The sequence below is a fragment of the Pteronotus mesoamericanus genome, unplaced genomic scaffold, assembly GCF_021234165.1.
Source record: "Pteronotus mesoamericanus isolate MK-2021 breed Mesoamerican mustached bat unplaced genomic scaffold, CSHL_Meso_final contig_182, whole genome shotgun sequence".
Lineage (NCBI taxonomy): Eukaryota > Metazoa > Chordata > Mammalia > Chiroptera > Mormoopidae > Pteronotus > Pteronotus mesoamericanus.
Genome location: NW_026555078.1, coordinates 16,327,889 through 16,343,095, shown reverse-complemented (window position 1 = coordinate 16,343,095; position 15,207 = coordinate 16,327,889).

Below are 15,207 nucleotides of genomic sequence, written 5' to 3'. Positions count from 1 at the left end.
GGCTCACTGAATTGAAAACTGTCTCTTCAAGTATAACTTTTGTCTAAGGGTTCAAAAAGTATCATCCGGACCTGACTTTTCAGCTCTGCTTTGCTCTCTGTTTCCTTCATTCTCTGGTTCTGCAGCAGCCTCTTAAACTACTCTACACATAGGTTCATGTTGGTGGAAAAGAGAATGCCTTTGGCGGTCAGTTAAATAAAAGTCCCATCATTTATTCTGAGTATGGCTTGAGCTGCATGCAATACTGTAACTGGAGTTCTACATCATATGTTCATCCATGGAGCTGTGGGTAGAGTCAATTCCACCAAAGCATGGGGACTGAGAATGGGAGAGGAGTATTCTTGCTTCAGTTAACTGTCCAATAGAATACTCACACCTGTGTTGCCCAGTAGGGCAGCCATTAACTACATATGGCTGTTGAGCATCTGAAATGTGATGAGTGTGACTTAAGAACTAAATTTTTAACTTTATTTCATTTACATTAATTTAGATTTAAATTTAAACAGTAACATAGCTAGTGGCTATTGTATTGGACAGCACAGCTGTAGGAGAGAGAAGGCTAGAATTCCACACTGGCCAATATGGAAGCCATTAGCCACACATGGCTACTGGGTCACAAGTAATATGTACACCAGATTACTGTAATGTGAATTTCACAAAAGCCCTCCAGAACGGGCTACATCAGAATGGCCTCAATGTTTTTTAATCCAGATTTCCAAGTTTACTCCAATCTCTCATATTCTGATTATTGTGGATTCAGTGCTATTTGGGATGGGAGTTTATTGAAGGACATGGACTGCAGTGGGTGATGTTTCTGTGGCCATGTCATTATGTTGAGTCTTAGAGCTCCCAAAGCTAGAGAGTAGAGAGCCCTCTTTCTTCCCTCCCTCTCTTCCCCTCTCTCTTCCTCCCTTCCTCCCTTCCTTTCCTCCATTAGCCATGTCCTGATCATCTACTAGGTATAATCTTCTATGCCAGATACCCCTACATCATTGATTCATTCATTCACACATTCATTAAATATCTTCTATGTGCCAAGTGCTGAGTTCAGGGATTAAAAAGTTGAGCATGAAAGATAGGGTCCCTTTCCCACCTGGAAAGTAAAACATTCATGAATTATTTACCTGTACGATATGCATTCAGAAAGGGAGAGTACGAAGTAGGGGCTCCAACATGTCTGAAGGAGGCCTCACTGGCATTAACCTGAGACTGGAGGATGAGGAAGAGCCAGGGGTCTGGGTGAAATTGACCAGGCAAAAAACAAGAACCAGAACTTTCCACACTCACTCTAGCTTTGTTTTCTGATGAGGGTGAAGGAAACTCTTTCAAAAGAACAAAGTGGGAGGACTAACACTATCTTATTTCAAGACTCATCAAAAAAAGAAGAAAAAACAGACTCATCATAAAGCTACATTAATCACAATATTCGCATCAATATAGATAAATAGATCAATGAAACAGAATAAAAAATCCATAAATAGATCCATACACATGAGCAGCTGATTTTTTTTAAAGGTGTAAATGCAATGCAGTGGAGATAATATAGTCTTTGCAACAAATGGTGCTAGAACAATCAAATATTCATGTGGAAAAATTGAACTTCAATCCATACCTCCTATTATATTTTTAAAAATTAACTCAAGTGAGATCATAGCCCTAAATGTAAAACCTATCCATAAAATTCTTAAAGGAAAACATAGGTGAAAAACCTCTGTGATCTTGGGTTGGCAAAGAATTGTTGGATAAGACATCAAAAGCATGACCTATTTAAAAAAAAAAAAGGTAAGTTTGACTTTGTCAAAATTAAAAAACTTCCAGTCTTTCAAAGACACTGTTAAGCGAATGAAAAGGCAAACCACAGACAAGGAGAAAAATATTTGTAATTATATATCTGATAAAGGATATGTATCCAAAATACTTTTCAAAACTCAATAATTAAAAAGCAAAGATTACAATAAAAAATGAGTAAAATATTGGAACAGACACTTTAGCAAAGAAGATATACAGATGGCAAATAAGCACATGAAAAGATGTTCAACTATGTTTAGTTGAAAAACAATCATTATTCACTAATGATAATTAATGAAGCCTAAACTATCATTAGTCATTAGGAAAATGCAAAGCCTAAGCCACCATTAGTTATTCAGAAAACACAAGTTAATCTATTAGAATAGATTATTCTAAATGTAAAGGAATGATTATATCAAATGTTGGCAAAGATGTGGAGCAAACGGAATTCTCAACCAGTTTGGAAAACAGTTTGGCAGTTTCTAAAATAAAAACCCAATGAACAAAAAACCACATACCTATTATAAGATCTAGCCATTCTTTTCTTAGATACTTACACAAGAGAAATGAAAACATATGTTCATATAAATACTTATACATGGAAGATCATAGATACTTTATTTCTAAGAATCCAAACGTGGAAACAACCCAAATGTCATCAACACGTAAATGGACAAAGAAATGCTGGTATATCCACACAATAGAAAACTACTCAGCTATGAAAAGGAATGGAATTTTTATACAAGCAGAATGAATCACAAGACAATTATCCTGAGTAAAAAAGTAAGACAAAAAAATGTATATTCTATGATTCAACTTATATAGAATTCTAGAAAACGCAAACTAATTTATAGCTGCAAAAAGCAGATCAGCGGTTGCTTGGAGATGGACGAGGAGAAGGGGGCGGGAAGGAGCGATTACAAAACGCATGAAGAGACCTTGGTGCAGGGGACAACGAATATGTGCCTTATCTTGATCATGGGTGTAGAAATATGTCAAAATATCAAATTGCACCATTATAAATATGTGCCATTTTTGTACGTCCAGTATACCTCAATAAAATTATTTTTAAAAAGAATTCAGAAAAAAAAAACAGAACAAAACAAGGCTTTTCTCTCCTGCGTGCTGTCACTCTATCCATCCGTCGCAGGGCTCACTTGCTCCTGAAAAGTGGGGGCCATGTTTTCTGCCCCCACAAGCCAGTCACTTATAATCAAAGAGCCTGGGTGTGTGAAAGAACACAGGCAAAGGATTCTTTATCAAAGTCAAGGCAATCCTTAGCAAAGCCACTGTTCAAACATGCCCAACAAATAGGAAGGAACTACAAATTACAAGAGAGCGAGTCCTTGGAATCAGACAGACCTGGGTATAAATTCTGGCTCCAATTTAGCACTTAATTTCTAACCTCTCTAAACCTCTGTTTTTTAACCTAAAAAATGGGACCATAACATCACAACAAGGCTGCTGGAAAGATTAAGCAAGGTTCTATTTATACCTACATCAGGCCTGGCACAGGGTAGAGTCTTCCTCCATCCAGGGAGGCAGCATCTAGAAAAAAGAAGACCCCAAGTTTGAAACTGGAAATTGTGGGTTCTAGTCCTAACTCTGCCCCTTATGTGACTTGCCATTGGTTTGCAAAGCCCATCGGCAGTGCGGATGGAAGGGGAAAATCAACGGACCAACATATCAGTTCTCCACTCCACCAGCTCTCTAAGCCCTGGCTGAGGGCTCAGTCAGTCAGATTAGGAGTCAGCAAGCTACCACCCACAGCCCTAATCTAGCCTACTATCTGTTTTCATACAGCCCACAAGCTAAAAATGGTGTTCACATTTTTCAATGGTTGAAAAAAATTCCAAACAAGAAAATATTTGGTAAGATGTAAAAGTTATGTGAAATTCAAATTTCATTGATTCTTGTGATAAAAAGTCAGAATAGAGTAGTTGCAACAGAGACCACACAGTCCCTGAAGCCTAAACATTTCACCCCCTGGGTCTCAAACAGAAAATGTTTGTGTACTTCTGAGCCTGATCATCAGAAGCAACGTGCTTGTCTTGGTATCTGCTTAGCTCCCCACAAAAAAGTGCTCAGTGTACTGAGATTTAATGCTATGCCCTTAGCTTGTACAGCATTCATAAGAAACACCCATTTGAATGGAATTTGTGTCTTTTGCAATATATACTTTCTTGAATTTTATGCCAGAAATGATGTTTGCTTTTAATTGACCTTATATACATCATTTAATTAACCCAGTGTAGCTGGCATACTGTAAGTGGCTCAGAACTTTAGATTACTTGAAATTATATTGACAAGCAATTCTTTATTTTAATGATTATGCATTTATGTATGTGTTTACCTTTGATTTATGGTTAGTGATAGTGGTTTTCCCATTTATGAAAATACCAAGCTTTCTTTTTAATTTATTTAAGTGAAATAATTGCAATGATTTTTTCTTAAAAATGTCAAGTAAGTAACAACAATTTGGGTAGATCCACAGGAAAGGCAAAATATGTTACTGTTGTTCACGAATAACAGAAGTTAGGGAAATACCATATTGGACAATAAGAACAACATGTCTTCCTTTTCACCATGGCTTCCAGGAAGCTCAGGATTAAAGGTAGTGATCATTTGCAGTAATATCTAAGGTTCTGTAATCTACCTCATTCTATTTCTTTGTATCTGTCTATACTAGAGCACTCACCACACCATACAGTTTCTGTTGACTTACATGTCTGTCTCCCAAGCAAAATGGGAGCTTTGCATTCCATCACTCCTGTCTACCCAATTCTAGAACATGCTAGGTGCACAGAAAGGGGTGTATGAACAAACAGAGGAATGAAGCGATGAAAGGCTGCATGAATGGTAGTGCTCATTTCCCTAAGCCCTTTAACAACTAAATAGAAGGGATTCCAGAGAGCAGGTGGGAGAGATGGTGACAGAGCCAGCTGAGCCGGGGGAGAGGGTGGGGAGAGGATATTTGTAAAGTTCTGACTGCCTGTCCTCCTCTGAACTCTCCAGGCAGGATCTGCTAACTGTGGGATAAGTGGAGGTCAGAGTTGGGGGGCTAAGATCTCAGACATTGGGCCTGCAGTATCTCAGTTAGTCCACAAAACAATGCTGTCCAAATATTATCCCCATTTGATGATGAACTCAGATTTTTGGATCTCATGGATCAATAAGATATCCAAAAAGTCAAGGAGAGCACCCATGTAAGTGTTGCCAAAGTTCATTTTCCTAAGTAAGGTCAGCAGGGAAAACTGCCATCTACCATCACCACTATTTCATAGAAGAAAGGGCATTTTAACAATTAAAAAATGTTGGAGAGGAAATATCCTCTGAATAAAGAACAATTCTTGAGATTAAAAAAAAAAAAAAAGAGTTAGCTTCAAAAGAAACCATCATATCGCCCTGAACTTCCTTGTTTCTCCAGCCATCCACAAAAGATGGCCTGGAATGGGGTAGGGTGCCTTTAGGGTGTCCCTGCGGCAGATTACAGGCATGGCGTCAGGAGCGCCGAGCCCAGCCTCCAGGGGGGACAGAGGCGGGTGTGCCTGCCGCGCAGAGCCCCCCAGCACACGCCTGGCCAGCACTCGGGACAGAGCCTGGGGAACCCCCCAACAAGATGTTGGACAGGTCAGATGCTTGTACCCACTCAAGGCATCGGCCCAGACCTCCTGAGAGATGGGATTTCAAACCTAGAACGCACTGTGCCATCATCCTATCCAACCCCTCAAGGCGCTGAGAAAGAAACTCGGTTTCAAAGGCTAAACTCTTGGATAGAAACACAAGGCTGCCAGTTGCAGAGCCAGGATCCTAACTCCAGTCTCCTCTCTCCAACCAGTAATTTTTCCCCACAACACAAGTACTCGTCAGAGGACAGAAACCCTGGAATCTACTTCTAAGGGTGGGGCACAGTCATTTGCCTGTCTCCAAGGCATTGGAAGGACACTTTTACTGGAAAAGGACAGTCCCCTCCTCTTCTCCACTAACATGCATGAACAATATGGGTCTCAAAGGTGCTGAGGACCGATATGGTGACAGGAACAAGCTCCCCCCACCCACCCTCTAGACATCCCCGGGGAGTTGCCCTCACACTGGACAGAAGCACACAGGCTGGGGACAGACTGGGCGCTCCCTGAGCTCTGCCTCCAAGCAGAGCGTGTGCTGCGCTGGGCAGCCAGAACCTGGGGGACACAGCGGGCTGCGCTCTTCCCTGTCCTGTCTCCCCATTGCTCTGGAGCCCATGGAATCTGGCTCCCACTTCTTCCCTAAAACCATTCCCATAAAGATCATTCACTACCTTTGAAAAACCGAATACAGTGACCCCTTTCAGTCCTCAATCCACGGGGCTGCTGCTCAGCATTTGACCATGTTTACATACATGTTACTACGCACCATAAGCTAACGATATCCCCATCCACCCAGGAGCGTGAGCCAAACAATTCAGTTACCCTTGACTCCGTGTTCTGTCCCCTCTTCCTGGCCAAGCTCCTGTCTCTCCTTGCAATGATATATTGCTACATGTTCTCGCCCCCTCTGGAAGCTCCCAGCCCTAACTCAGATCTTCTCATTGCTCCCTCAGGTGTGACATTTGCTTCCCTCTCTTTTTATTTTTATTATTTTTATTTTGACGGTATGCTTATTAAAGCTGGGGACAGTGAAACGAGGAAAGGCTTAGGCTAGAAGAAGCAACAGGAGAGAGCCTAGGCGGGGCTGCTTGGTCTCTCCAGAAATGTTACAGGACAGCAGTGAGCCCAGTGGGGCTGCTAGGGCTCGCTGCAAAGTCAGGGAGACGGGGGCCTCGGAGACGGGTTCAGGGGCTTAGTCCCGGGAGCTGCAGCTGCCCGTTGCTCCCCTGGTTGCAAGTCTCATGGGGACCCTTAGGGTTTAGGAGATGCACGCCTGTTGGGGAAGGAGAGGGGACGGGAAAGGCTTGGGGGTGCTCGCGGGAGGGGAAGGCGCATGCTGGGTCCCCTCTCCACTCCCACCTGCTCCAGTCCTTCTCCCTGGGGTTGCCGGTTAATGTTCTAAAACAGGAGCCAGCAACGAAAGGTCAAAAACTAAGATGGGCCAAGCCTGCCCACCACCTGTTTCTGTCTTTAAACAGTTATGTGAGTACTTACATAGTACCCTCAACTTTCCTCTTAGCCTAAAATATTCACTCTCTGGCCCTTTCCAAAGTTTGTTGACCTCTGTTACAAACCCAGAACTGGTTGCCGCCTGGCTCCTCCTCATCAGTACCAAATTCCAGGGCAGTCAGAGCCCCCGGGGGCACCGGCGGAAATGCAGACCCCAGGGCTCCAGCAGCTAAGATTCTGCTTCTGTGGGTCTGAGCTGCAGCCTGGAACCTACATGCTAACAAACACTCACTGCACACACCCTGGTTGTCCTGAGGTAAATGGTCAAGGTCCACGCCTTGTGGAATTCTATTCTAACTGTAGAGACAACCCGGAGTTCCTGAGACAGCCCAGGTGGCCCGTGCCTTTGCTCACAGTGTGTCTGCCTGGAAAGGCTTAGCAAATGCCTTTCTCTTTCAAGGCTCAGTACAAAGGCCACATATTCTTTGCAGGCCCCCACCCCTACCCCAGACCAGCATGATCACCCCCTCCTCTGTCCTGCTCCATAAAGCACCTATCCCTCTATAACCCATATGATGGGCTAATGTGTCTTTCTCAATAGTCACATGTGAGCAGTTCATGAAAGACATCACTTCACTGTGTCCCCAGCCCTTGCAGAGAAGCACTTGATCAATATTCAACGATTCAATGAACGAACAGATGGACTTGCTCCAAATTGCCATATAACGCAGCGCAAAGTCAGGACTGGGGTCCACACACCAGACCGCGCCTGGGTGACCCCCATGCCCAGGCCTCAGCTGCTAGAGCAGAGCGGTTCAGAGCAAGGGCTGGCCCAGGTGTGAATCCAGCTCTACCTCGCCAGCTCTGTGACCTTGGGCAACCTGGACAAGTTCTCCGAGCCTCATTACATCATCTCTAAAATGAGAAAGATGATACTAATAGCACTTACCTCATGGAGCTGCTCTGAGGCTTAAATGAAATAATCCACGGAAAGCTCTTCAACACGTAGGGAGCATTCGATCCTGTTAATTATGGTCGTTATTCCGTCACCTTCCTTTGTCCACACCAGGCATTTTCCCAAGGGGAGCCTGACAGAGAGCCTCGGGGTTGCTCGAGGGAGGGAACTGTGGAGACTGTTCAGGCTTGAGCCTCAGGCTCAGCCAATGCCCACCCTCTGGTCTTTGGGGTCTTGCAGGGACTCACCAGCCAGAGTCAAGTGACCCAGTACCTGGGAATAGGCAGACCCTGGAGCTCCCAGCCAAACTCAAGAAACCCACCCTCCAATATCCTGTTCCCTGGAGGTTTAAGGCAGAGTCATTTCAGGAAGCAGGGGACACTCTCCCAGGCTGGCAGAAGTGACAAGAGCTGGCATACTTGGAGGATGCTGGCAGCATCCCTGCCCAGGGCAGCAGGAGGCGACGCTGCATGTTTGTTGAGTCCTCATCAACAAGCATACACATGGGACAGAGGCCACCAACACAGGGAGAGGGAGAAGGCACAGGAGCCTCCGTTGCACACAGCATGGGCCTGCCGTGCTCAGAGAGCAATGCAGCACATCCTCATGTGGCAAATCCAGGACAGGGGTTTCCTGTAGCAGGATAACCTGTGGGGGTGAGGAGACCGTATCATAGGCCCGCCTGCAGCCTCTGAGGTGATGGGACACTGCCACAGGGTTCTCAGGGCTACAGAATCAGAGAGACTTGAGTAATATTTAGCCTAATACACTCTTAAAACCGTTCTTCGGTGCACAAATCAGAAACCTAGGAGCTGACCTTGACACCCCTCTCTCCCTTAATCCCCCCAACCTAGTCCTCCATCATGGAGCGCCATCATTTTTATCTCCTAATGATCTCTGCCATCAGCCATCCCCATTTGCAATCTCACTTACTCTGATTTCTTTTTCTTTTTGCGTTGCACATACTGCTTCCCAACACACTAGCTTCCTTATTTATTACATTTACAGTCTCCCCCCTCAGCTCTAGAGGGTAGGGGTCTTTGCCTGTTTTGCTCACTGAAAAGTACCTGGCACATAGTAGGTGCTCAGAAATATTCATAGACTGATTCTTCTCGACTATCCCCTATCTGAATGCCGACACGAGCTTCCTGTCTGGCGCACTGACGAGCACTCTGGTCCACTTCCAATGCATCTCCCAATGCGGTGTCTTCTCAAAATGCAAAAGCTGATCAGGTATCTGTCTGCTCTCTGCTGCTCACACCTGCACTCACAGACTTCAGACACAGCAATGGCTTCCCACAGCTCTTGGGATACTGTCCAATGACCCTTGCAGGGCCCACAAGGTCCTGCGTGCCCTGCTCGTGCCTCCTCTGGCCTCTGTGCTCCCCACCCTTTTCACTCTCCCTTCTCTGGCCCCACTGGCCTCTCTTCAGCTACACCCATTTGCCACAATCACTCCCACCATGGGGCCTGAGCCGGAGGCGATCCCTGTGCTTGGAACAATTTCTCCTTTCCTGCTCTTCCTTTAGATCCTTGCTCTGGGCAGCCTCCTCTGACATGGCTAACACCCTCACTAGGTCAGACTCCCCCACTGTAGGATCTCATACACCATCCGGACTTCCCCTCCACAATGCCGTCAGCAATGCATTTATATATCTCTCTGTGGGTTGTTCGTTAACATCTTCCTTTTTGACTCTACCGTAAACTCCAGGAGGGCAGGGCTGTCTTTGTTGCTCACTACTTTATTCTCAATGCCTAGCAGAGTGCCAGGCAACTAATAGACACCGAATAAGCATTTGTTGAGTAAATTAATGACACCAAGGCCCGAAGAACAGAAGTGACTTGCTCGGCGTGGAGCAGCCAGGAGATGGCTGCACGGGGCTCAGAACATAGAAACCAGGACTCTGCCCAGACTTTGTTCACTTGCCTTTGGCAGGGCAGTGACAAGGGTCCCCCAGCCACTGGGGAACGCAGCTGGTCGGCACAGCCAGATAGGGCATGGAACCCGGGCCTGCCTTAGGCCTTTTCTGGAACAACAGCGCCAGGCAGTCAGGACAGAAGGTCAATATTTTGGAGAATATTCACACTAAATTCCCCTCTTGGAGATTACAATTTGCATCTGCAGACTGAAGGCTCTCAAAAGTCCCCAGGACAAAAAGAGACAGTTAGCAGTAAGCAGATGACTTTCTTTTCCCAGAGAAAAGCATTTTTACATAACACCAGCCAACAGCTCCTGGCATCAGATCCCCGACAAGGTCAGCTCCGAGTACAACAAGGTGGACACTCCATGTTTAAAAAAACATTTATCAAAGACCTACTCAGTTTCAGGTGCAGGCCAGGAGCCAGGGCAGCCGCAGAGAGGAAAGACCAGCAAGGCCCTGCCCTCAGGGAGCCTACGTTCCAGGAGGGAAGATGCCAAACACAAAGCCACCTACACGATGAAACAATCAACTGGCCATGAACTGAAGTCACAGAAGGTCAATAAACGGAGGGCAGGCCATGGTTGGCTGCTGGGCTGAGCTCTGAGGGGGCGACAACACAGCTGACAGCGTGGGGCACTGAGGCCGGCTTGATAGGAAGCCCACGGCCAGGCCTGCCACGCTCCCAGTAACCCAGTCCTTTAGTTGTGAGTCCTCTTGAGACAAATTCTAGTCCCCTGAGATGTACATTCACATACCTCTCAGCAGCCAGCCAGGTAAGGAGCCACAGGCCTCTCCAGATCATGACTTAGGGAGAGTTGGCGTGGGGGCTTGATGTTGTCAAATTTCAAACACATTGGTGCTGAATGGAAAACCACACACAAAAAAAGAATCTCCCCTTCTTAGGCATAGTCTTGAACACCAAGCAAGATTAATTTGTAATATCTCACTGAATGTGCTAAAAATGTTCCTGGACAGCAAAGGAATTGCTTAAATGGAAAATAACTGTTGAGGAGCCATTATTGCTAATTCAAGATGTGTCAAATGACATTGAGGTGTTCCATTTAATGTACTGTCATTACTATCATCTTTTAGCGAATATAAAAATAAGCGTTCATTCAGTGACCTGAATGCCCACACCTATTTCTCCCATAATACCTTATGACCGTCTACCTGGAATTCTCCAACCTTGGGAGTTTTCAAGAACATAGCCCTTATCCCCGTGGAGAGAAATGCTGTCAACATCTGGGTCCTCGATGGGCCTGAGGCTATAGAAATGTTAGGGAACTTTCTCCAATGGTTTGGCAGAGTGAGCTGCACCCACAGAGGTGAGGCTCATTATGTGCTCTCTTGGTGTGCAAATCCCTATTTTGCGCGGGACAATGGGCTGAAAACCGGCTGCTGGGTCTGGGATCCCAGCCCAGCAGCTCGCCCAGGCTGACCCTCATAGAGGAGTGCAGAGCGTTTCCCAACGTTAGATTCCTGGGTGCTGCAGGGAACTAACAGCAGAAAAATAAGGCTGGCCTGACCCCTTGTGGTGCCTGGCTCTCAAAGCCTGCTCTTGGCAGTGCAGAGTGGACAGGCTGAAGGCTGGGTTCAGCACGGACATGGCTGCCTGTAGTGGGTTGAACAGTGGATCTCCCCGCAGAAACCCATGTTCTCCCACTATGACCTACTTGGAAAAAGGGTCTTTACAGATGGATTCAATTAGAGATTTTAAGATGGAATAATCCTGGATTACCTGAGTGGCCCTAAATTCAATGCCATGGAGAAGAGGCAGAGAAGGCCATGTGCAGATGGAGGTAGAAGTTGGGGTTACATGACTAGGCCAAGAAATGCCAAGGGCTGCCAGCAGGCATCAGAAACTAGGCAAGAGGCACGGAAGGGGTCTGCCCCCAGAACCTCCAAAAAGAGCCAATCCTGCTTACAATACCGTGGGTTTGGACTTCTGGCTTCTAGAGTGGGGAGAGAGTAAATTTCTGTTGTTTGAAGCCACCAAGATTGGGGTAATTTGTTAGGGCATCCTGGGCAATGGATACAGTGTCTATTATCTTCAAGGTGGTGTTGGGGATCGAAAGGCTCAAAGCCAGGGCTTTCCAAGTGCTTGTCTATGGAGGGAGTGAAGCAGAATCACCAGGGCACTTGCTAAAACCGATTCCTGATTCTGGGTTGGCATCCCTGCACTGGGGGACATGGAGTCTGTACCTTTCCTAAGCTGGCCCTGTTAATTCCCCTGCACAACCAGTGTAGGAGACTCTGCCCTGAGTAACCCAGGAGCAACTTTTGTGGTCGTTATTAGTGCAGTTCACTGAATATTTCTACCTCTTTACCTTCCAAGTACGGGGTAAGATCATACCTCCTGCGCTGGAACCCATGGTCAGGTAAAGTCAAGTCACGAGTTTGAGCCAAAGTAATCGTGAGTGGAAGTGCAGGGTGTCACCCCTGGGGTGAACATTAATTCCAAGCACGAGACCCCCAGAGCTCTTTCCCTGCGATGTCTTGGATGGTTTCAGCTCCATTGCCCTGATCTCCTGAAGGGCTGAACAGAATTTCCTTGCTCCCTTGTAATGTCTATGTACCTGTGGGGTTTGAAAGCTACTGGAATATCAGGTTATTTGTTACTGCAGCACAACGTAGCCTATGCTAACTGTTTGAAAAGTGTTATTTCAACCCTAAGTCACCCTCCCCACCCAAGGATTAATTTGGATACAGAAATATTTTTTTGAGCTTTGGAAACAATTTGTTTACATAGCTAAGGCTCATCATAGCAAACACATACTGTGGGGGAAACTGAACTGAACTGACTCCGTATTAACTCCTAAACAATCTCCAAAACTTGTTTTTCTTGGTATTTTATTAACTCACTAAAACTAGTGATTTTCTAGCCAGTATTAAAGTTTACTATGTATATTAATCACCCCAGGATCTCATTAAAATACAGTATTAAAATTCAGTATTAAAATTCAGTAGTCTAGGATGAGTGACATTCTGTTCTTCTAACCAAATCTCAGGTGAGACCTTACAGTTCTGCTGGTCTGTAAGGCCACACTTTGAGTAGCAAGGTTTTAGACAATGCTTTTCTACAATATTATTTACCAAACCAACAGTTGAGTTAACTTCACAACATCCACAGTTACAACAGCACGTATCTGTAAAGCCATCTATCGTTTCCCGTGTGACCAATTTCAGCCTCATAAGGGCCCTTGCTGTGAGGGAGGCCAAGCAGACATTCTCATACCCACTTTGTTGATGAGGAACGTAAAGTCTGAGAGAGGTTATACAGCTAGAAAATGCCAAAGGTTTGGCAAAAAGCGCAAATCACATCACATGTATGCTCTTCCAGTGCCTAAATAATAGCACTCAAGATTTCATCCGTGTTTAAACACTCGGCAGGATGAGAGAGAGAGAGAGAGAGAGAGAGAGAGAGAGAGAGAGAGAGAGAGAGACCACATTGGTGGCTTCAACCTAGCCTCTGAATCCTAGTCTACACTTCAGTTTTGGAATGTCCTCCTTCCTGGGGAAAACACTGCCATCTGGTGGGCTTTCAGAGCATTACTTTTTTAGGACAGTCCCCGTTAACACCCTTGTGACTCTGGGCTTCATAGCTCCAGCTCTTTGCATCAGCACAAAGTGTTAGAGCCTGTGTAAGAGATCCAGGCATGGCATAAGCCCTCGTCCTTACCCTCTAGGGGCTCTTGAGGCAGGTGCGGAGACAAGGCTTTTTACATGAAGCAATTTGTTCATGATGCAAAGTTTGTGACCTCCTTGGTCCTCAGCTTCCTCGTCTATAAAGAGGGTAAAAAGAGGCCTGCCAAGCTAGGTCGCTGGGTGAAGGTGAGAGGCTTGTCCTGAAAATCAACAGGACTTGGAAATGGAGAAGTTCTATGGAAAGAGAAGGTCATGATGCCAAGTTGGCACCAGAAGGCTGACCCTCGTTGATAGGGAGACAGTGAAGCCTCTGGGAGAGATGAGGTGAACACTAATTTGGGGGAAAAGATGACAAGTTTCGGTTTATCTTTGGGTCTGAAATGACACCAGGACCCTATGTGACAATATCCAAAGCAGTTGAAAGGAGATGTGGAATGAAGATACAGATTTCGAAAAGTAGAAGAACACAGCAGCATGGGTCTGGGGCCCAGTGGCCTGAGTTTAAAACTCCAACTCCACTGCCTGCCAGCTGAGGTCTCAGCAAGCTGGGTAACACCTCAGTGTCTCAGGCTGGGCACCTATGAAAGGAAAGTAACAATAGTTGCTATGAGAATGAAATAACTTAGTACAGGTACGTGGGCTATAATATCTATTGAATGCTTTCTGTTCACTGAAATATAACCTCCATGAGGGTGAGCATTTTTGTTTATTTCTATGTCTCCTAGTGTGGCGCATGCATTCAATAAGTAGTCATCAAATAAATGAGCGAATGAATGAATTAAGGAATTGCCACAGGAGCAGTGAACAGAGAAGCTGTTTGAGCGAGAGGCTGAAAGGGAAACCAGAAGTCTGAGCTGAGATGTTGCCCAGAATTAGGGGCAGAAGGCCCCCCCCCAACAGTGTTCTTTTCAGAAGTGTGAACTGGAGGCTTTCCCATGGGAAGAGTCAGGTTAGTGGTTCTCAACCAGAGCAAGGTCTAGAGGGAGATACTTTCATTTTTTGCAATTGGTAGGAGTGGAGAGAGTGCTCCCTGCATCTAGTGGGCAGAAGTCAGGGAGACTGCTAAATATACCATAATGCATGGGACAGCCCCCCAACAAAGAGTTATCTATCCCCAAAGGTCAACAGGTCCAAAGTTGCAAAAGCCTAGACTAGAGTGAGGAGTCCAAAAGATGGTCCTGACCCCAGCTAGAGGGTTTCTCACTAGCTCTGTGACCTTATCAGTCAAATCCTTGTTCTCTCCAAGTTTGCTTCCTTACCTGTAAAATGGGAATATTAATACCAGCTGAGGGTTGTGGTGAGGAACAAGATAGTGTATTCACAGCACCTGGCGCATGGTGGGCCCATGTTAAATCCTACCATCTCTATTAGTTATTACTCTCGTGCAAAGGGATGCAAACACAGATAAAGCCTTGTTTCCTGGGTGAATTACTAAGGCTGAATCCTGCTTCCAGAGTTTAAAGAGGTCACACTCACTCACTCTTTTGTGTGTAGGTCCCACCATCCTACATACAAATCATGCTCATATTGGTCTGGCTCCTCCTTTCATATTACTGAAGACCTGGAAGGTGGGGCACAGCCAGGAGTGACTTCAGACTTGCCAGCAAAGTGGAAATGGGCTAAGGCTCCTCTACTTAGAGTCAGTTTATAATCAGCTCATAACCTTGACCTATAACCTTGACCCAGGCAAGAAGTTAGAGGAACTGAGACAGCCACCTCAATGACCTGGCCAATGGAGCAGGTTCTGGCAGGTAACTTGAATGAGATGGAAGTTTCCCAACACTGCTAAAAGCTTATTAAAAACCTGCCTTCCCAGCAAAGG